The 24,421-nt window shown below is 35.1% G+C and overlaps 1 protein-coding gene and 1 pseudogene across 1 annotated transcript in view; one reads left to right on the top strand and one right to left on the bottom strand.

Annotated features, from left to right (window-relative positions):
• Il1rapl2 (interleukin 1 receptor accessory protein like 2) overlaps positions 1-24,421 on the top strand; it is a 1,274,770-nt gene that overhangs the window by 850,571 nt on the left and 399,778 nt on the right. The window lies entirely within an intron of this gene.
• LOC115067670 lies at positions 1,028-1,124 on the bottom strand (annotated as a pseudogene).

Raw genomic sequence — 24,421 nt, 5'->3', positions numbered from 1 at the left:
ATTATTCCCCTTCCCTTTGATATTGCTGCATTCTATCTCCCATTCATTAATAAATTCCCTATTCTCCATGGCCATTTATAGTTTACTGACCTGTACGAGTTTTCAAAATGAAACACAGATATCTAAAGTTTCAAATCTAGCACCCACGTATGAGAGAGAACATGTGACGTTTGAATTTCAGGTTTGTGTTACCTCACTCAGATGATTGTTTCCAGCTCCATCCATTTACATGCAGATTTCATGATTTCATTTTTTCTCAACAGCTGAATAATATTCCACTTTATAAGTGCAGCACATTTTAATTATCCATTCATCAGTTGATAGACATCTAGTTTGTTTATATTTACTGCTTGTTGTGAATACAGCTGCAAAGAACACGAATGAGTAATTATCTCTGCAGTAGGATATAGATTCCTTTCGTTATATACCCAGGAGTGGTAGAGATGGATCATATGGTAAATCTATTTCTAGCTTCCACACTGACTTCCATTGTGGCTGTACCAGTTTGCACTCCCACAAATAGTTCGCAAATGTTCCCCCTTCCCTACATCCACATCAGCATTTTATTTTATGTGTATGAGCATTTTGCCTGCATGTATGTATATGCACCATATGGGTGCTGGGACGGAACCTGGGTATTCTACAAGAGCAGCAAGTGTTTTAACTGCTGAGAAATACCTCCAGCCCCACTTTTTCCTTTTATATGTTATTTAACATAGAAAATTATGGAATGTGATATTTTTGAAAAATGACCTTTCTTTCCAACTTTATATCCACATTTTTACATTATGTTTAATAAATACTATTGGTGAATATTCTTGTGTGATTAAGTTTTAGAACTGTATTTATTTTTTGAAATTTCATATAGCTATATAAAATATCTTAGTAATATCTATTGCCTACTCTATCTTTCCCTAAAATCCTACCCCAAAACACAACTCCCCCTTTTTATAATCCTACTGAGTTCAACTAGAGCTGCCAATTTGTGCATGCGTATGGGGTCATCCAGCCATGTAAAGAAATATGAAAACATATAGAACACTTCATGAATTTGCATGACATCCGTGGGCATGCTAATCTCGGTATCATGCCAATTTTAGTATATGTACTGCTGGAGGAAGCACATAATGGAATTTTATTTGATGGTATTTATTATGTAATTTCTTCTTTGTAGTTTTTAAATATTTTATCAATTTTATCATATGATAATAGTAATTTTTTTTTTACTTTTTTGTGTTTAAAAAATAACATGTAGACAGAATAAAACCTTCACCAAAAGGTGTTCACGCTCTGCTCCACAGAAGGTGTGACTACTAGGTTACATGAATGAGAGGGGATTAAAGTCTCTGAACAACTGACTTGGAGGTAAGGAGATTACACTAGCAAACACAGATAGGTCCACCGTCCTTAGAAGAGGAAGGCAGAAGTGAGATGATAGGAGAAACAGTTTCATGAAATGGGTTTAGGCTGGTAATACTGCCTTGGAGGTTAGGCAATAATACTATAAAGTGAAGGAATGTGTGTGTGTTCTAGAAGCTGGAAAAGGTAAGGCAATGAGTCATTTCCTAGAGCTGCTAGAAGGAACATAATGCAGCTAATACCTTGATTTTAATCCACTGAACCCCATTTTAGAATCCTAATATACACAACTACAGGGTAATATATTTTTGTTATTTTAAGTCACTGAGTTTGTGATAATTTGCTGTAGGACAGCCATAGTAAATAAATACACTTTCTTTTGTTCATTCCTCTTCTGTTTACTCTCTCTGCAGTACATGAGGGAGCTTTATAGACTTGAATTTGCTGGTATGATTGCCAATAGCCACACAGGGAAAATAAGCACAAGAAATGTGTCTGCCTTGCTATATATGTAAAATACACACAGTATTTTGACATCCTGAATTTTAAAAGTCGAAATAGCTCTCTACTAATTTTTAATATTGACTTCATGTTCTAGTGACATTTTCAATATCTTAGGTTAAATAAAATATGTTGAAATTAATTTCTTATGTTTCACTTCTGTTTTACTGTGAACACCAGAAGACTCAAAATAATTCATGACTCACATTATATTTGTATTACTTAACACCAATAAAGTAGATGGGTAAAATATGATTTCTAGATATCAAATCCTTTAATTTCATCCTACTATATATGGAATATACTTTGAACTCATTTACTTATAAGATTCACCATCTTCTTGCTTCTGAGGCCTGTCAATTTGCCTTTTGCCTTTTCTACTCCATTCTAATAGGTGAAATTCATTTCTTTTAAGAATCTTTCTAAATGTTGTTCACTAAACTCAGGCGGCTCTTTTTCCCACTCCATATCTGGAAACCTCACATTCTTATTCTAGGCCCATGTGTCATACAGAGACACCTTCTTTAGTGTCCCCTCATTCTTAGCATTATATTTGTTTTTCTTAATTGCAACTTTCATAAATGAGGTGAATGTATTTAAAAATTTTCTTTGAAAATTATTTGTCTGACGAATGCTTCATTTGCCATGATCACATTAGACAATGTACAGCATAGATGTTTAAATAAATATTAAAAATAGAGAATGATCAAATAGGATGATGGAAATATAAGCAGATGATAAGCTATAATGTGTTAATCATACAAACATAATGATCTTAAAACAATAATAGGTGGTGCAAATTTCACTCAATGGTTTTCTTTTTTCAAGAAGAATTCACAGAATTTGGGGGGGATAGGGTTACTGGGATGAGTTAGAGGAAAGAGTGAGATGAATATGATCAAAATATATTGTGTGAAATTCTCAAAAAATTAATAAAATATTAAAAAGTAGTAGCAAGAAGAGAAAGATGAAGATGGAGAGGAAGAAATTGAAGTGATTTAAAGTTTTCTTTCATCTTTTAAAAATTTTATTTATTATGTTTTATTTTATATGTATGAGTGTATTGTCTGCACTTATGTTGTGCAATGCCCACAGAGGTCAGAAGAGGGTCTTGTATTCCCCTAGTACTGGAGTTATGAACAGTTGTCACCCACCATTTTGTTGCTGGGAATTGAACCTGGGTCTTCTGCAAGATCAGCCAGTGCTCTTAACTGCTGAGCCATCTCTCCAGTCCCAAAATATTTTTTTTTCTTGAAACAACTGTTAAATAGATTTTCCTAGTGTCTGCAGTTATATAATTGAGCCTTTGGGGGATTAATAATCCAATAGTGCATCGTCTTCCTAATACAAATAAATTTCTGTATTCAAAGATATGTTTCAATTTCTTCTTCAAGGAAGTTTGTTAAACTGTTTGCAGCTGACTCATGTTTTCACTTGGATTCTTTCTTTTTTAAAAAAAATTATTATTGTTTTATGTGTATGAGTGTTTTACTTACATGTATATAAGTTTACCTGTGTTATTAAGTGCCCACAGAGGTCAGAAGAGAGTTTTGGATCCCCTGGAACCCGAATTACAGATGGTTGTTAGCTGTAATGTAGTTACTGGGAATTGGACCCAGGTTCTCTGCAAGAGCAGCCAGTGCTCTTAATTGTTGGAGCCATTTCTCCAGCCCCTTGACTTGCTATCTTTAAGGCATAACTGATAATTCCACAGCAGAGAGCACATGAGAACAAAGTGAAGGGTAACAGAGTAAGAAAAGCAAAACTTATATTAGGATTGTGATGGTTTGAAAATCTCCCATGGTCTCAATGTTGAATTGTATTTATCGTTATAAAATGATTAAGAGACAACAACTTTAAAAGGTTATAACATTGTGAATGGATAATGTCATTTATCAGAAGAATGAGTTAGTTATTAGTAGGAATGGGTCCGTGATAAGAGAAGAAGCTCACGCCCTATTCAGCCCTTATTGTGTGTATACCTGCTTACCTTTCCATCATGTTGTAATACAACAGGGATGCCCTCACCAGGTGCTTGTGCATTATTCTTGAACTTCCCAGCCTCCAGAATGGCAAACCAAATAAATTTCTATTGTCTATGAATCACATAGTTGTGACATTGTGTTGCAGGAGCAGAAAATGGACTAAGGTTAGGATATTTTAGGAATAGTTATCATATAATAGGAACTCAGAGCACAAATAAACCAAAAAAAAAAAAAAAAACATTTCTACCACCCACTGGTAACTTCAGTTTCCTACTTATACACTTCTGTTCTTATGGGAAGGTAGGGATCCTTGAGCCCCTTCCCCATCCATGGCTGAATGTTGATAGGCCCATTGTGGGCTGACCCAGTGTAGTCACACAGAGTTGTTGAGGGTTCCTGACAGCAAAGGCTTCTTGCCCAGAAGATGGTATTTTGCAGCCCTTCTCCAGATCTTCAGACTCTTGTATTCTTTCTGTCCCCTCTGCCCCAGTGTTCTCGTGAGTTGTGGAAGGGATGGTATAAGTTTCTTGCTTAGCGTTTAGCACTTATTTTTCTCTTATTCTCAACACCCACATGAACTTTTAGATAGAATTCAGTCAGAGGGGTATCTGGTCATCATGGATTAATAGGTGTGAGAATGCCAGTCCGAAGCATTGAGATGGAGAGTAGAGTGTGAAGCACTATTTTCTGGTCAAAATTAAGAAATTAACTTTTGGAGAAGGTGAAGTTTGGAGGAAATTCAGGCAGCCTCAAATCTGTCTGGATATCTGTATTAGTGCCTTGGGCAATTCATTACTTTCCAGAGAATAGGTGCAGGGGTAATAAGAATTTGTAGAATCTGTCAATTTACCCTCCTTGCTGTAGGTGAAGCTATCCAGAGATACATGTCCACTCAAGAATGTTATTTTTTGCAAAACCAAAATGAACTACTATGTCTCTTCAAGTAATGTGCAATAGTACTGGTATACACAAGAATAACTGCCGTGTTCCTTCCCTTTTTAAAAAAAATAAGAAATGCATTTGGTTCTGATAGTCTTAAATTGACCTTAAAAGTGAATTTTCCTACTTTTGTGTCTTTTCAACAATAGCTTCTGACTTAAAAGTTAATCGTCTCATTAACATTTTAATGGACAAAAAAATCTACATTCTACTTAGTGGTGAATTAAAATATTTGCAATTAAATAGGAATGTTGTAAAGAAAGGCAACATAAAAATTGCTTATTTTAGAAAACTTTTTTTCTGTGTTTTGTTTTTGTTTTCCTTATGGCATAACCTTTCCACATCTTCTTAGAAAAAGACTAAAGGGTCTCCTTTTGAAGTTACTGGATTAATTATCAAGAAACTGTTATCAGAACAAACTCTATCTTGAACAAAACATTGTAATGTGAAATTTGAAAAATACTGCCCATCATATGATGCTTTCAAAATCAAGACTGATGTGTTTATTTCAGTTTTTTAAAACCATATACCAAGGTAAACCTTTTAGTTTCTTGTTGTTAACTTGTTTAGATACAGGTATAGTTACAGATATATTAGACTTAACATAATTTTGGAGAGTGGACATGTGTCATCACTTGATGATACTATTTAATAAGCCACAAGGAGGTCCTGTTACAGAATTCCTGTATACCTGCACCACTTTGCCTTAGGCAAAAACCTCTCTTTTTCGCTTCAGTGTCCCCCTTTACCTGTACACAAATACCATTTTATCTCTAATACCAAAAAGCTCCCTCCTCTGCCTCTGTGTGATGTAGCCATAGTGTTTCCAAGGAGACTGCAGAGTTCACTGTTTCTTTTACCATATGCTAACTCTATGGCCTTGGATTGTCATCTAGTCTCTGTACATCAATATCTATTTCTGGAAAGTGGTCATAATAGCATTAATTTATAGAATTATGATAAAAATGAAAAGAACCTGTGTAGGGCATATTGTAGCATAATTGTTAGCAATGAATGCAAGGTATTATTTTTATTACTTTAAATTGTGCTGATAATGCTTACTTCTGCTATTCCTCTAATACCAGTGATCTAAATAACTTGTGTTTAATCAAGCCATTCCCTAAAACAATCTCCTTCCATATCTTTTGTATATTAAGTAGAAGAGTTATGCCTGCTTTGCTCCATTTCATTTGCTTTTCATTGTCATGAGAAAGCCTTCAGCCATGTTAATCATAGATACCTTTGGTTAATGCAACCCAAATTCTAAATATGATATATTAAATACACATTAGGATATCAAAGTTTATGCTTTAATAATATTTCTGTTTCCCTAATGTGTCAACACTTAGGAACGGATTTCTTCAGTTGTTGTTCTTGGTCCCCTATCCCAAGTCTTGCCATCCAACTTACATTTTGCAAATTGCATCACTGTCTTGCTCTTTTGTTAAATCCTTAGTTAATTTCTTCCCAGATCAGCATGTCTTTACAGAGCACCTGGCCATATGCTAAGAAGTTAAGAGTAAAGGGAGTTTGAGGAAAAAAAAATCATTCATAACCATGGACCCCCATAAACAAATAAGAAAAACAATGAAATCCTGAAGCACTGCTACTTTTTGATTGCTGAAAAAGAAATTATATTTGTATGAGGTTTATGTGAGTGTTAGAAAATCCTGCAAGAAAGAATATGTGTTTTGTTACTATTTATCACACACATGTTGTAGCCATTTTTACTTTCTTGTCCATTGTCATAGTTCCTTCCAAGTAACTTTAGAGCCTCAATAATATTATTTCTTGTCCACGTCTTTATGTAGAAGATCAGAAACTATTTACTAAATGTACAAATGGAAGGACAGAAGAATGAAACTAGAATTTAACCTTAAGAAGCTTAGAGTCAAGGTTGGAAAGACAGCAGAGCAGTTAAGAGAGCTCCCTGCTCTTACAGAGGACCTGACCTTGGTTATCATGACTCAAATTAGGTAGCTACAGTGGCCTAAACCTCCAGCTTCAAGAGATCTGATGCCCTCTTCTGGCCTCTGCATGTACTTGCATATACCTACACATACAGATACACACATACGCATAAATACAATTATATAATTTTTTAAAAAAGAAGCTCGGGGTCAGCTAGAATGGACTACCCATGCACACAAATAAATAGCTAGCAATAATGTCAAATTCTATTCTCCTCTCTCCGCCGTGCTCCAAGTAGCCAGTCCATTTGGAAGGCAGCCTATAATGCTTATACATCTATTCTACACTTTCTTGTGCCAACAAAGCCCTTTCTCTGGTTTTCTGTTTAACTCTTACTCATTTGTCAAGCAGTAACTCTGTTAATGTCATCTTACTTAAATCTCTGATCATTCTGTCCTCTGCCCATCATTAGTATTTTAACATACTTCTCTTAGCACATGGAGCCAGAATTAGTTTTGCATCCCTCAAGCTTTAATATGAACTCCAGAATGATCAGGACATTCATTGCTGTTTGCATTTCTGAAGCTAATAATAGTGTCTGGCATACAGTTAATGTTCAAGCCCTGTTTGAATAAAAAAAGAAAAAGAATGAAGAAATCAACAACTAAGTTTTGAAAATACTCTAAAATGGGGAGAAGCAGATATATGAGTGAATATTGCATTATGCAGTATATTCTCAAGTGACAATTTCAAATTCCATTTCTCACTCTACATTAATGAAATTCTTCTCTCATTTTTATCAGTTCCTATACCTTTTGACTGCTTTTGAGCTTGCCATCACCATTGCCTGTACTTATTACAGACTCCCGAGTGAGACTCCAGCACAGATGTGTAAATAAAAACAAACAAAACAACAAAACTAAATAGGTGAATATATATATATATATATATATATATATCACTTGAATACTAGTGTGAATCTACATAAGTAATCATAGCATATTTGAGTTAGTACCATATTTTTATTATTCCTTTTGTAGGGAATAATCATTGACTTTTTAATAGAACTAGAGTGAAGCCTCTGTTAAAATTACACTAAATAGTCGAGTTTTGAAATGATATTTGTTTATACTAGATCATGTTTTCTCTAATTCTCAGCAACAGAAATTTTTGATTCTGCCAACATTAGTGGAGTCCTTAATCTCTGTATGTCTTGCCTTCCAAGCAAAAACATACAGTCTCCAGAAGGCTATCATCTAGTTACCATAAAAAAGAACTTAGTTCTATTTCTGAGTGCCTTAAAGATTTCAAAATAATGTATGACACAGTCTATTATAACACTTGACAAGTAAGCATCTAGAACATGCAATTGTTCAGACACATTGTTTCTCTAAAAATCATGCTGAAAGAAGTGCAGCGGTCGCATCTTTAGAATTCATTTATTGTAAAAGAAAACTTCACTTTTTTTCTGAAACTTGGCCTGCATTATCTTTCACACTCTTCCTCTACATATAAATACATCAAGAATACTAAAATTACTAGGCATTCATTTATATTTTTCTGGTTTCTAAAAATTAAGTGGACTGTGACAGAAACATCATTCAGTAAAGCAAGCATTTTACAGTCACCACATACTCAGTCACTATGAATGTTTGTCTTCATTCTATATCTATGAAGGATTCCACATCTATTTCCATAGACATCTTTCAAGGCCAGAATTCTACTGAATTGAGAGTGGGGATGTTGTTTGTTGTTTTCCAGAAATAGAATTGCATGCTACTATATTTTGGGCAGATGATCACAAACACATCCACATGAGAAGGCAACAGACGTAAAGGAAAATGCTATATTTATTTCAAACCCAGTGAAAAATGCAAGTATCACTGAATTCTCATGCCAATGATTATACATACTCTTTTGCTGACAACTTGGTCTACAAATCTGCTGAAGTGCAGGATCAGCAAGTCTAGCGCAGGGACAACTCCACACTGATGGATAATAGTTGAGTCAATAAATAAAATCAACTAGGGGTTTGAATATTAGTTACATCTTTCATCAGACATTTCTTCATCTTGTCACCCATTTTATTTTCTTATTTTGATAGACTGTCAATCAGAATTAATATAAATTATTATCTTCAGATTGTATTTTGTGTGTTTGTGCTATTAATTTGTAATAAGACAAGACCAATTATGAAAGTGGGGAATAAAATAAATATGTATTTTACTTTTATTTATTTTACTTTTTTGTTCAGGTTTTCCTCAGTTTCTTCAAAACATTTTCACTCTGTTGTCTACTTTTAATTACATTTTTATTTATTATTGAGGATTTCATATATGTATAAAATGAAATATGATCATATCACCCATTTTCTTCCTTCAGCTTCCCTCATACTTCCCAGCAACATGCTCCCCTTCCAACTTCATTTCTTCTTTATTTCTTTTGATAACCCACTATGTACAGTGAGTGCTGCCCGTATGTCCATGGGTGTGGGGTCATTGATTAGAGCATGGGAATCCTACCAGTGACTACATCCTCCAAAAGAGTGATTCTCTCTCTCCCAGCAATGATCAACTATCAATAACTCCTCAGCAAGGGCTAGGGCCTCGAAATCATCTACCTCATCTACACCAGAACTTTCCCGTCTTGTGTAGGTCTTCCTGGTTTGAAGTATCATCTTTCTTTTTTGTACACCATTCCATAATTGCTACCTGATGTGAGGTAACACAGCCAAGGAGTGGCCCTCAACATAGCCTGCAATATTCCCTTTTGATTTTGACCATTTAGAGCTATAAACTAAATGAAATTTGTACATCTATTAAATAAACCTGTGTCGGGTATTTCACTGTAGCAATGAAAAGCTACTAGTGGGTGCATGTATATAGGTACGTGCACATGAGTGCAGGTGCCTGCAGAGGACAGAAGAGGACATTGGATGCCCTGGAGCTGGAGTTACAGGTAGTTGTGAGCCACTTGGCATGGGTGCTGGAAACCAAACTTGGGACCTCTACAAAGGCACCAAACTCTCTTATCTGCAGAGTCATCTCTCCAGATCCAAATGTAAAGTTCTTACATGTCAAGTCAAAATTCTAGAAACTTCCCTGAACAGTATGTGTTCAGCAACCTCATAATGACCACTGCATATATATATATATATATATATATGTACTTTATTAACCGAGAATTTTTTCTTTTGTGTACCTCAAGACCTAAGCGGTGTACATAGCATGAAACACAACTGAAATAAATCTCTATTTATATTGGTTATATTAGCATTAAAGATCATATTTTGTTCCTCAGTTAATAGCTATATTATATTAGGTTATTCTCTCAGCAATGGCTTCTTATAACTTATATCATGACTAAGCACTTAAAGTTAAGATGCTTTTACTTTAGTGATAGCAATGATTCATTCAATATGAGGAATTTTGAGAAGTTCCATCAAAAAGTCCCACTAACCTATTCAAATTTTCAGTATTAGAGTTGGATTAACACCAGCCCCAAGCTGCTGCTGGACAGAAAGAGCCCCATATTCTGAAAGACAGACAAGGCTGAGAAATCTGTGTCAAGATAATCATACCATTGAGGAAAATAATAGTATACATTTGGCAGAAGAAATTGAATCATAAAGAAGAGTTACACTGAATCTTGGGATGGCAGTACGGAGGGAGATCTAGTTCAACAGTGAACAGAAGGGCTGTGTAGTAACAAGCTTTTTCTTCTCACTTCATCTTCCTTCCCAGGAAGCTTATCTCTTGTTTAACTCTGTTCACCACACTCTCATGCCTTGTGATCCTTTGGGACACCACCCAGGGGTGTCTTATTTTGGTGACCAGCTGGTTTTGGAGAGACATACTGTTTACTGTGTATCTCTCTCCAACTGAGCCACCAGAGCAGGGTCAGACTTGAAAGAAATCCAGGGCAGCAAACAGTCTGCCCTGACAGATAACTGGAATCCTCAGTTCCAGAGTTCAGCCAGCGTAGATGAGGACAATTTAAATCCCAGCTTGGCACAGAGAGAATGTCACAACCCAGAGCCCTAACTGAGGACAACATTATGACTAAGCCATGGAGTGGTGTGGTGTGAGCACAGTGAAATCTGATCTCAACTTCAACAACTATCTTGATGCTGAATGCAACCAGGGAGGTAGAAATTGCCTTCTCCTTTGACACCTGATAGTCCTATAGCAAAGACAGGCAGGAGAAGAAAGAGAAAAATGTAGAAGAGGAAAATAAAGGATGGTGAGAATAGGGAAGACTCAGGAAAAGAGAAATTGAGGATATAGTAGGAATGAAGGAATTTAATTTAAGAGGCTGGCTCCAGGAACTGTCAGGACTGCAGGTGCACATTTAGCTTTTTTCCATCCTTAAGCAGATTTCTATAGGTAAGAATCAAGAAGTTTGAAAATAAATGGCATCAACTAGATTTTTTATTCCATGGGACTATCTTCTCTATTCCTTTCTTTCCCTTTGCTGCTTTGTGAGCAGGTCCATTATCTGGAGGAAAGGCCGCTGACAGAGTGTACTGACCGTGTCTCCTCCAACCCCTAATTATTCTCATGAGAGGGCTCATGAGAGTTAAGTTCTGAATTTAATATGTCAGGGAGTAGAAAGAAAAAGAATGGAATTTTGCATTCTCTGAGATCACTAATAATGTTCTAGTTATAATTTAGTTCATTTTAATAAAACATGCCCAAAATGTAGCAACAAAAAGCACTAGGAGAAACCTCAAATTAGAAAAAGGCTGGATAGGCCCAGTCACACTAGGGTGATTTGAATTGAAAATTAAAAAATAATGTATTTTGAAAGGAAGAAGTACAGAGAAACACTTTTCATTCGCTATTCTCAAAACAGTTTCTGTGCAAAGTGGTGTTTCCTTTTACATGCATCAGACTTGCAACAGCAAATATACCTTGTTATTTTTTTTATCAAAGATATGAAATTCCCTAATGGGTGCAACAGAATCCTTTAGGAACTTGGCTAGTTAGGCCTAGTAAGACATTTTAATAGAGTCACCTTGGATTACTTGTTTTCCAGGTTCAGTTCTTTCTCTTGTGTTAGGAAATAGGGCTTGTGCAGGCTCTTGGTCTGGCCTGCTTGCTGTTGCCTGATTTCTCACCCTCCCACCTGTTCTGGAACTCTATAACACTCTATGACTTCTAACAGCTGCTGTCTCTGCATCTGAGTGAGGCATTAGTCCAATAGTGGGGAGGGGGTTATATAACTGGGCCATTGGAGGGACTTTTCCCAAGTGTAGCCACCTCAAGTATTTTATTTACTTTAGGATACTTCCCTTTGACTCCCTATCCATCCTAGCAAGTGTCATGTCTCTAAATTTTCTAGTCGTGTTTACAAAAGTAGCAGGTGTGTGTACTATATACAAACCTTGTTGATTTGCTGCTCCTGTCAAGAATCCTTAGGTTTCATAGACCTTCAGTAAGTATCATTTAATTGAATTGGATCAAATCTAAAAAAAATATTAGTAGTATTACAGGAAATAGAATAAAAAAAACTGTTTTCCTTAAAAGAAAGCATTTTTCTTTTTGTTCGTTTGTTTGGAGACAGGGACTCATTTGTAAACCAGACTGACCTTGAACTCATGGCAAACCTGACTCAGTCTCTTGAGTGCTCAGATAAGACACATGGACCACCATGCCTGACATATTCTTATCTTAGATATTTTGAGAACTCCATTTATGTGAGTAACATGTACAGATGAGATTTAGCTTATGGGATAAGGCTAAATAGTACCTCTCACTCAGTGTTTTCAATAGGAAAGTATATTTAGCAAGTCTGAGTTTCATATTCAGTTTCTACTGAAAGTATTTAAAATAACATATGTTCAAAGTCATTAGAAATATATGTTAGAGGTTGAGAACACTCCAGAAAGTTTTCTGACTTAAAATATTGAAAGTAGTATATTAGAAAAATGAAAAGACATTAAGAATTATTAAGAAAAAAATTTTTGTTACAAAATAAAATGTAAATGACTCATCTATTAACATCTGGGTTTCTCAATTTAAAGAAAGTAGCATAAAATGAAGGAATCAATAATATCTAAAAGAAAAATTCTCCAAAATGTATACTGTACTATACAAATTAATAAGTTCTCTACAAACCCTAAAGTTTCTTACATACAGACAACAGTGATCAAACACGTGTGCATTGTAAAAACTGTCTAATGCAAGACTCCGTGAACACAAATAAACATGGTAACATGGCCTTTTACTTGAATCTGAATTTCAGCATATCTCAGATTCATTCTCACTTTCAGGTTAAGGTTTTGCTAACTCATGCCATTTACTTTGACAAACTCAGAATCCATTTCTTTTAGAATTCCTGACAACATCCAGAGCTCTCTGACTCTCTCAGCTAGGTCCCTAGGGCTCATCGGATTCCACCACCACCATCCATCTCCTGTTCCTTTCATTGCTTTGGCAAACAGTGAAAGGGGGTTTCTACTTGACTTCTTTTTCATTGAACAAGCAAAAGCATCCAATATTTCTTAAAAATTTTAATATATTTAATTCAGAGACAAACCTGAAAAGATTTAAAGCAGACTTTGATGACTTGGTCAATATTAAATATGTATTATGTCTGTTTCATTTTGTAATCTGGGCACTTTAGTAATATGCATCTCCGATAGAGCTAGTTACTCATGCTGCTTAGCCCTCATTTATTTCCTGATTCTCAAGAGCACCATGCTTTATATAAGATAAGTACAAAAGGGTCAGTTGTTTGGAGAACTCAAGCCTGGTTGGGAGACTTGAAAATTAGGCAATTGTGTTTGAATTTTCTTCCCTTAAAACTGAAAAAAGAAACAGAAAACAAAGATGATTTTCAACTCCTGGAGGAAGTCTCTTAGATTAGATGGAGACAGGCTCTGCCCCAAAGACAGAAACTCAAGAGCAGCAAGGAACATGTTGATTTAAAATTAATTCCACACGTAACTGGGGAAAACTTGAGAATATAAAAACAAGATTCCTAGAAGAATACCAGAGTCCTACACTAAATTTTACTTTAAACTTTGTAAAAGATTTTCAACTCCTGGAGGAAGTCTCTTAGATTAGATGGAGACAGGCTCTGCCCCAAAGACAGAAACTCAAGAGCAGCAAGGAACATGTTGATTTAAAATTAATTCCACACGTAACTGGGGAAAACTTGAGAATATAAAAACAAGATTCCTAGAAGAATACCAGAGTCCTACACTAAATTTTACTTTAAACTTTGTAAAAGTTATATAATAACAGCTAAGGGGCACTTTTTATTATTTTATATATTTTTCTTATTAACATTTTTATTTATGAGAGAGAGAGAGAGAGAGAGAGAGAGAGAGAGAGAGAGATGCCACAGCACATGTTTGGAGGTCAGAGGACAATTTGGTGGATTCTGGGTTCTGTCCTTCTACCATGTGGGTCAAAGAGATCAAACTCAGACCCTCAGGCTTGGAGACAATTCCTTTACCTGCTGAGCCACCTTGCTGGCCAAATTTTACTCTTTTAATTACTGAGATGGTTTGTATTTAACCCTTAGTATAATATTATGCAGGCTTTAAATAAGAATGAGATTGTAGAAATTAATATGTTGATGAAAATTGTAAAAATGTGATTCAAGTTGTTAAGGAATTGGAACTGAGCCTCAACATAAGAGGACTACTCAATGTTTATGAAATTAAAAATAGAATTTCTGTTAAATAGCTATAAGAACACCAGAATTGCATAGAATCCATCTGGCAGATTAAATATAATATAGGCATTCCTCATTGTCAAGAGATTTGATAGAGAAGCAATTTGGTGTTACAAAGCAGTGGTTTTCAAAATGTTACATGCTTCATAATCAACTCTTATACTTGATATACTATTCTCTGAACCTAATTAAAAACAGAGCAGATGTAATGTAAGCTTTAAGGAGCTTTGAAACACACTGATCTAATACAGCAGGGGTCAGAAAATATTTTCTGTGAAGGGCCACATACAAAATATTTTCTGATTTACAAATCAAATGGTCTATCCACAGCTAATCAACTATTCCATTGTAATCTGAAATCAGCCAGAGATAGTAAGTAAATAAATGAGAATGATTTTGCTCTAATAAAAGTTTTTTGTGTATACAAAATAATCTTCAACCTGGATTTGACCCATAGGCTATATAGCAGTTTCTTAATCCCTGAGACTAAAGAATTAACTTGTTTTAGGAATGTAAAACCTCTAATCTTAGGGCGGGGGGTTGTAGCTGTTATACAGTATCTTACATGATCCCAAATCCAATTAATCTGAGAACCAATATTAATCATTACACACATAATTCCTTGAGTTCTTCACACAAAATAGACTGTTTAGATGTTCTTGCTTCTTGCTGTTTGTGTTTTTATAGTAGATGGAATCCCACTGAAATGGGCCAACAGCCCATGGAAAACAGATGATGCAGAGACTTGAAAGTTCAGTCCCTTGCCCAATGGGAGGAAGATCATCCCACACTTATGACCCCCTCCAAGGCTCAGGGACTTTTGGGGAAGAGGTTGGAAGAAAGAATGAAAGAGCAGGAGGTAGAGGTGGAGTGTTAACTGGAAGTGTTCTCTGACCATTATGCCAGCAAGCTATAGTCATACCTCCTTCCCAAGCTCCTCAAGGAGTTGTTGAGGGAATCAGTTACCCCTCCCACCCAATCAGTTGACCTTAGCTGCACATAGAGGAAGGGCTAAGGATATATAATCTGAGAATGCCATGAGGCACCTCTTTCACCATTTTGTGCAACTGTGGGGAAGTCACAGAATCTATATTTGAGTGTGGACTTTCCAGCAGGGCCTTAAATGGGGGATGCCCACTCTTCTGTAAATAACCCCCCACCCTATGCTCTTTTATTAGCAAGCCTGATAAACTGGTTAGGATTTTTTAAAAAAAGAGCAGAGCAAATAGAAACCTTCATTATTTCACCAAAGTTAACCACATGTTGGTTAATCCTTTGGTCTTTGATTTCTTATTCTTATTTTTCCCTCCTTAAATTTCATTGTAAATATATTTTTATGTAATGTGCTTCAAGTTAGTTTTGCAAAAAAGTGTTAAAAATTGCCTCTCTTTAGTGGTTAAGAGCACTGATTGCTCTTGTAGAGGACCTGGGTTCCATTCCCAGCACCCACATGGTGACTACAACCCTCTGTAACTCCAGTTCCAGGCAAACTGATGCTCTCTTCTGACCTCCACAGGCATTGCACAACATGACTGCACTTACATACATGCAGAAAACACACTCATAGACATAAAATAAAAATAATAAATATATATTTTTTACTTGGAATTAAAATAAATAATTAAAATAAAAATAAAATAAAGATGAATTCTCATGATCCATTCCCCCAATAATATATTTTAGAATATCTATTTTTATAATTTTTAAGTTATGTGTACATATGTGTGTCTGCATGTAGGTATGTCCATGTGAGTGATGCGGCCCACAGAGTCCAGAAGAGGGCATCAGAATAAACCTTGGATATTTACAAGAGTAGCACAGTGCTCTTAACCATTGAACTATCTCTCCAGCCCTCCACCCGAAAACTTAAATTAACCAAACCCAATCTTCAGTTAACCTCTGGTTAACCAATATATTCTCTTACTTATGCTTTCCCTATGGGTAACATTGATAATTATAAATGTCTGGATGATGGTAATATGGGTAAAAAAATTCGATAAGGTCAACTGGTAGAGCTTAATAGAAAATATGCCTGGCATTTGTACTGTCATTTCCTACACAAGAGGCAACCATTAGTACCCAGAAGAAGACATCAGATCCCCCAAAACTGGAGCTAATGATGGTTGTTAGACAGAATATGGGTGCTGGAAACCTAACCTGGATCCTCTGCAGGAAAAGTCAGCTCTCTAAACCACTGAGCCATCTCTACTGCAGTCTCATCTTCTATTATTTGTTAATCCTTGTAATTATGAACCTTAATAGAATTTCATAGTAAATAAGTTAATTGTTTATTATTGTTTTATTCGCACATAAATATTTCAAATTTGGAGACTGTCTATTTTATTATGTGTTCCTCTGAGATTATTCCAGAAACATTTGTTGGTGATTTATACAGCATGTTTGTAAATTAATATTTCAGTATTCATCATGATTATTATACAATTGGTATGTTGAAAACTGCTATTCATTATCAAATAAAAAAGGAGATCGTTAACAGTCTGTAAACTGCAGAAACCTATGGTCTATACTCTGATCAGATATCTATGAAGATACAGCATATAATTTGAAATTGGATTTCAGATCTATTTGGGTTAATATTCAACTGTTAAAGCATTGTTTGTCCACATAGTCAAAATGTTTGCTTATTAAGCACAATGTGGTTTACAGCATTAAATGAGCTCCATTGCACAGCATAATACTGACTTCGCAAACTCGTCAAGTCATACCCTAGCTATTTCAATAAAACTTATTTAGTAAAACTTGAAGAAAAATTACCATTTCACAAAGCATAGCAATTTTCAAAGAGTTTGCAATTCCGTCTTAGTACATAAAGCTCATGTGTAACCTGACTGTATCTAAATATTTACTGAGCTAGTAGCAAAGGCTTTATGATTAGTAGGACTGAATATAAAGAGTTGCATGATGTTGAAATCTAAGCCAAGTCTTACGCAATTTCCTGCCCCAAAGTTTCTAGAACAAAAGGGGTAAATAAGACTTTTCTATTGGAATGTGATCTAAGAGTCAATCTCCTCCAGACACCTAGTAAATGTGAAAGAAGCTCAAATACCAAAATGAAGCAGATGGATTGTAGTGAATCTTTGTGTCTGGTATTCTTGTGTCAGCAACAAAACCTCCCTTGCAGACATCTTACATTCTCCAGGCTTTTCCTAAAGGCCTGTGTTAGGCCTTAGGGGATATGATCTGACCTCTGATATTTCCAATTCTCCATAACAAAATCTGACTATATTTATTTTTAGCCAACGTGCTTGTTTTAAAACATGGGAAACCTCTTCTAGCAACTCAACAAACTGTCAACAGCTTTAGGCAAAAGAGGGAATTTGTCAGTTGCTCTAGGGAGCATCTCCAGAAATAACATGTTCCTCACATGTGTAGTTTTGATATCTGTTTTCGAGAGAGAAAAGAACCTGTCTACTTTGTGTATTTGTCTACTTTATGTATTCTGTAGTCCAGATAGACATTTACAATAGCATATAAGAAGTTAGGAAGGTTTTTAATTAAATGTAGGAGAATGAAAAGAGTGGAACTTTTATACAGATTATATGGAGAGAAAAGACAGTAGAAAAGAGGTATTGATACAAAGGAGGGATTATACAATAAAATAAGATTCAGAAAACTGTGGACAAAGTGTAGGAAGACAGATCTTGCTGCTCTAGGGTCAGAGTTGAACAAAATTATGAATGGGTTTATAAACCCCATATCTTGTATACTCCGTGTAGGCAAGTTCAGAATATCTAGCCCAAAATTTTCATATTCCGAAATCTGACTAGGTAAGACTAGCCCCCAGACATTTTAAGAATCAATTATGGTATCCTTAGCTTGCCTTTTCTGGATTTTCCTTGTTCCACCATATTCTTACCATGTCACATCTGATGCTTAATATCTTCTCATGTATTCAGTCATTTTCCCTGGATAACATCTGAAACATATTTGAGGTTTGACTTATTAAAAAGTGTTAATTTTAGGTGAAAATACTCAATATTGACATTTACATGGAGTGTGTCTTAAGGAAAAGAAATTACTTATTTGAGCAATATTTACGTCCTCTAGCTATGTGGGAGAGGTATTGACAATATAACAGGCTTTCTTAATGATGCTGAATTCATAAGACTTATAGACCAATGCCCCTGTATAAACTCTATATAACTGACTATGGAAGTACAGGTAGGGAAATTGAGACTCTGTCTCTTCCAGTGCTTTATGTAACACTATTATTAAGTTCATTTCTTTATGTTTGATTTAGTTTTCTTTTAGTGTTCTTTCGATGAGAATCTGATAAAAATCTGAGAGAATCTTGGCTTCTCCTAATATTTCCTAGAGAAATATTTTATTTTATGTGTAAGGTTATTTGAAATGTGGGATAACAGAAAATTCTGACAGATGATGGTAAACCCAAAGATGTAGACACCAATTATAAACTCCTAACCAGACTTTAGAAATGCTATTTAAAACCCAAGAGTAAAAAGGCTAAGGAATATGAGTAACTTGTTTTTAATGCCAAGTTATTTTTTATTTTATTTTTGTTTTGTGTATATGAGTGTATTGCCTGCATGTATGTAAGGGCACCCATGTTGTGCAATGCCAGCAGAAGTCAGATAGGGTGTTGGATCTCCTGGAACTAGAGTTGTAGACGGGATGGTTGTTAGCCACCATGTGGGTGCTGGAAATCAAACCCAGGTCCTCTGCAAGAGCAGCCAGTGCTCTTATCGCTGAGCCATCTCTCCAACCCCACAAACTTATTTTTCAAATAGTTTTCACTATTTAACAATTGCCTGGCAATGGGAGTAATAATTGATTTTGGAGAATTGATGTTATATCATGCCTGAGGCTGGATTAGTATACCATCTTGCACTTTAGTTTACAAAGCTAGCCCTGTTCTTAATAAATGGCTTATACATTGCTGTAGAAGATATGTTTATTGTGTTTTTTATCACTTTGCACATAGTTTAACGTTTAGCATTGTAGTTTGGGCATGCTTGATTGTGAACTTGACACAGATATCTACTGCTTTGCACAGAATAGTAACTATCACTGTGTTCTTGTTTTTCTCACAGTGGCTATATTTATACTCAGGGAAAGTTGGAAGTCATCAAATATTTGGCTAGCATCACTTTTCTTAGCTTATTAAAATTACCTCCCAAGTGGAAGGGATCATTAGTTTGTTTTACTGGTACAAAATACACAAACATAAATAAACTAAATTGTCTTGTTAGTTGCTGAATCAATAAAATTCAGAGTTTGGATAAGATCTGTAAACACATCCTCTAGCAATTCCTCCAAGAACTAAAAAATATGTTAATTTATGTTGAGATTTGGTTCCATAACAATAATGCCTTACTTCTGATAGCAGTCTAATTTGCTTATGCCTGCTTAATTGATCCTTGCATTTTTCCTATTATTTACTTATTTACTGAGTTTATATTCAATTTCATCAATGTCATTAGTCCCTGAGAATATAAAGCGGAGGTAGAGAGTCTATGTTTCATTATCCCAATCTTACAGAAAGAAAATTGAAACACAAACAAGTTTAGTGACAAAATGTTACAATGATGAGAATGGTGAAGAATTCCAAGATTTTTTTTAACTTAATCTCATGATACTTATACTCTTTCTGCCTCTAGTATATAAGTACATAGGCAGAAATTAAAACATTATTAATATGAATGTGGCATCAAAGTCGTGATTCAGAAATGAAAAACAAAATGAATAAATTAAACTTCATGAAAATTTGAAACCTTCTTCCACAAACAACACTAGATTATGAAATGGTAATCCAGGATACATAAACAGCTCTCAGAACATAACAATAAGAAAACCAATAACATGAATTAAAAATAGGATGGGTGCACTCACATACATGAAGGCAATACAATCATACACATAACATAAAAATAATAAATAAAATATTAAAAATAAGATGAATAGTCACTGAACCAAGAATACATGCAAACGGAAAATAAGCACATGAAAAGATGCAAAACAAGCACTAGTCATTAAGGAAATGTAAATTGAAACTATAATGAGCTATCAGTATCACCCATTAAAATAGCTAACATTAAAAAGGCATGTGCCTTTTCCCATATGCGGGAAAGGATGTGGATAAACTGGAACTCTTATACTTGTGGTAGGAATGCAAAAATGTCTGGAAATTGGTAATTGTGAAGTTAAACACACACTTACAGTAGAATCCAGCTATTTTACAATAAAAAGAAAACTTGCTTGTACCAGAAAAGCTAAGTATTATAGCAGTATTGTTCATAATTAAACCAAACTGGAAAAAGCACAAATGTCCTTCCCTAGGTAAATGATAAAGAAACTGGTGTACTGACATAAAGAAACACTACTCAAAAATGAAAAGGAAATGATCACTGATGCAGATAATGGTATGAATGAATGTGAAGTGTATTATGCCAATTGAAAGAAGCTTGACATAAAATATTCCAAACTGTATGATTCTATTTAGGTGACATTCTGGAAAAGGCAAAGCAATATCGAGAGATGAGATAGTTTTAGTTTTAAAAGATTAAGAATGAGGAAAAGAATAACTTGAAAGGCCAGCATGAGGGAAATCTCAAGAGTATCATTTCCATTTTGTATCCTTTCTCTAATCGTAGTTTCAGTCATTTATGTGCTAAATCTCATGCAATTGTGCATCAGTGAATGGTACAAGATAATTATTATGTATCGATCCTGATATAAAGTATTTCCTAGACAAAATTTAAGAGATAAGCCCCTCACCGTCATGTCCTGAGACTTCTCTCCTAGGCAGTTTTAGATGCTATCAAGTTGAGAATCAATATTAACCATTATACTATGGAATATGGGATGGTTGTGAGTACTGTAGTATTTACATACCTTTTGTTATTATTGATATAAGGTACAGATGAATTAGACTTTATAAGCAATATGAGAAGCCAGTATAAAGAATTATGTGTCAGTACATTAACTGTATAAATTCATGTTTACTGTATCAATAAAAGTAATAAAGGAAAATAAGTAAGTTAGAGCTGACATTCTTTCCAAAGTGCCTCCAATAGCAGTATGTCTGAATTGGAATATTTATCTATATTTATTTTCATTTGAAAACTATTCCATGTAGCATAAGGCACACATTCCTAATTTGCTACTCATTACCACATGTGTTGGCAATATAGGAATGAATAAAACTACAATATGGTGTTATTACCTAGCTGGAGACTGGTGGAAGGATCTGCCTTTTCGAAGTTGTATCTATCCAGTCTCAATTTCATTGACTAATCTATTCTATTTTTTTCTTGCAAGCAACAGTAAAACATAAAGCTTTGTATTGAGTTAAAAAATTATTAAAAAAGTGTCTGAATATTTAGTCACAGCAATTAGCCTTCAACTTGATTAGTTTTTGTTAAGAATATTTTAGTATGACGATTCACTAAATTAATAGCTTAATCAAAGTTTACTGTTAGGGTTTAAGTGTATGTGATAATTAAAATTCCATGTAATGGAGGCCACTGAAGTTACTGAACAAATACCTCCCACTTGAGAAAGAGAAAATAATTCATTAAAATTAATAGCCATGAGAAGTCTAACCGTTCTATTACATAAAAGTAAAATGGCTGTGGGAATGGAGAGATTGCTCAGCAGTTAAGAGCACTGCCTCCTCTTACAAAGGACTTGGGCTCAGTTCCCAGCACCCAGAAGATGCTAACTACCATCTGTAACTCCAGTTACAGGGGATCCAATGCCCTCTTCTGGCCTCCACACCCAGTTCACATCACAGGTTCACTTGCATACACGAAGGCAAAACACTCATACACATAAAATAAAAATAAATAAATCAGCTACACACATGAAGTTACACTTATACACGTATTTTTCAGTACGTTTATAAAATAGCACATTTTCGTTTGGTTTTCCACAACACTTACACATGATTTAATGAAAATCACAATGCCAGGCATGGAAAACTTCCCTTTGAGTTGTTGATCAGCCCAAGAGACCTCCAAAATAATACAGGCTATTGTCATAATCCTTGATTACCTCCCAGAACTTGAAGATAAGACCACATTTCTGAAGACATGGCACACTTCAGACACAGGACTTGGAGCAGTATTCTAAATATGCTCACAGGTAAATGTAGCTCCCACCATTCAGTAAAGAACCTTCTTTTAGCAATAGACATATACTATCACAGAGTTCCACAACAGATCAAATACAGAGAAAAAGTGACTGTGAGGTGCCAAGCCCTAAGTGATACATCTACAGTGCAAACTCTTAGGAAATATCTCAGAAGAAGGGACAGAAAGAATGTAAGAACCAGAGGGACAAGACACCTGATAATGGCTAATGCATTCTATATGTGATAGGGCAGCTACAACAATGAAATCATCTCAGTATGGTAGTCTAATAAGATCTTATAATGGCAATAGCAGTTGACATGCCAAGGTGTCTGGGGAAATTTCATGGGGTCATACCTCAAGATGAAGAGCTATAGGCCATCAATGGATGCTGAAGGAGGAAGAATAACTTTTCTGTCACTAGCTCCCTGACAGGTTATCTAATTCTAAACAGCTAAATGGGCAGTACCAAAAAAAAGTATACATGAGCACCACTAAATGGACTCATTACATTATACATATTATATATTATATATAATATTATATTTATTATATATATATTGAAAGAGATGTATATATATATATATATATGCAAAATAAAGAAGAAGGCAAGCAATTGAGAGGGAGTGGGGGAACATAGGAGGAGTTGTTATAAGATGGGTTGGGATGGAAATAGTAGAAGGACTTGCATGTATGACATGTCTTGTATGACATTCTCAAACATAAAATACATAAATAAAAATAATTAAAAATTGTAAAAAAACAAAAATCAATAAATTAAAAAAAATAAAAATAAATGAACTGACTGGAATTCAATTCACGAATTGTTATTGTCATCATCTCTTCATTTTTCTACACATTTTAGACCCTACTTTTCAATTTTGAGTAACATCTTCCTTCATCTAGTCTCTCTGACCAGGGAAATGCCTAAGTTTTGAGCAGTTGCACAGAGATAGATGACTTGAGAAATAATGACACGCTTAACTACCAGATAATGGGTATGGGCTGGGAATTAAGAAGAGGATTTGGCTAGGAACAAAGGGCAGATTGAATTCACACATGTCTTCAGATATTGAAGCAGGCAGACTTCAGGTAAGGAGATCCAGGGTTTTAAATCTGGAAGAAATTAGTCCAAAGACAAAAATGACAAAGCTTAGTAACCCAAAGAGATAACTGTTGAACACTCTACTTTGGATTGTCTTTAGGACAGATTGAAGGGTAGAGTATATGTATGCATCAAAGAAGAGTGGTATTTTGTGGAAAAACAGTCATGTAAATAAAAAATTTGCCTTCTGTGAAAATAATTTTACTGAGCTGGCCTCATTGCCCATTTTGTTTCTGTCAGATGTGCTTGTTTCTGGTAAGTTCCAACAAAGTTGTCTTTCCTTAAACTTGAAGTGTTGTTTTTAAATATTGCAAAATATTCCTGTTCTATCCTTGCTGCTGCCCCATTTGTCCTCACAACCCCAAGAAGAAAACAAACAGCTGAGTATTAGAAAGTTATGCAGAGCTCAGGTTCATGTACAGTATCATCTCGCCTGTTAGTGGCCTGCCTTTTGTCACTGCCTTGCTGCCATTTGTGACCTTGAATTTTACCTGTTCTGACTATGATCGTGGCTTGGCGGTTGACCTGACTTTTGTGTATTTATGATCTCACTTCTGTTTTAGCTGCATCTGCTTTATTTCAGATCCTAATTAAATCGTGTGTTTCTGTGACTAAAAGCCCAACCGCATTCCTGATTTCTCCTTGCATGAGTGGTTTGGGCATTGTTTTTACATGGATTCTACCATGATTCCAATTAAGATTAATCTCATTGTAATGATTCAGTCAACATTCCTTAAAACACTTTTCTTAGCAATTCGACTTTCTTGATGAACAAGAAAAAAAATGAGACAAAAGGAGGAAAAGAAGTGATTCCACTTAGCATT

The sequence above is a fragment of the Nannospalax galili genome, unplaced genomic scaffold (assembly GCF_000622305.1).
Source record: "Nannospalax galili isolate Female #2095 unplaced genomic scaffold, S.galili_v1.0 scaffold25, whole genome shotgun sequence".
NCBI lineage: Eukaryota > Metazoa > Chordata > Mammalia > Rodentia > Spalacidae > Nannospalax > Nannospalax galili.
Note: the sequence above shows the minus strand (reverse complement) of the source record. Positions and strands in the feature narration are given on the sequence as shown.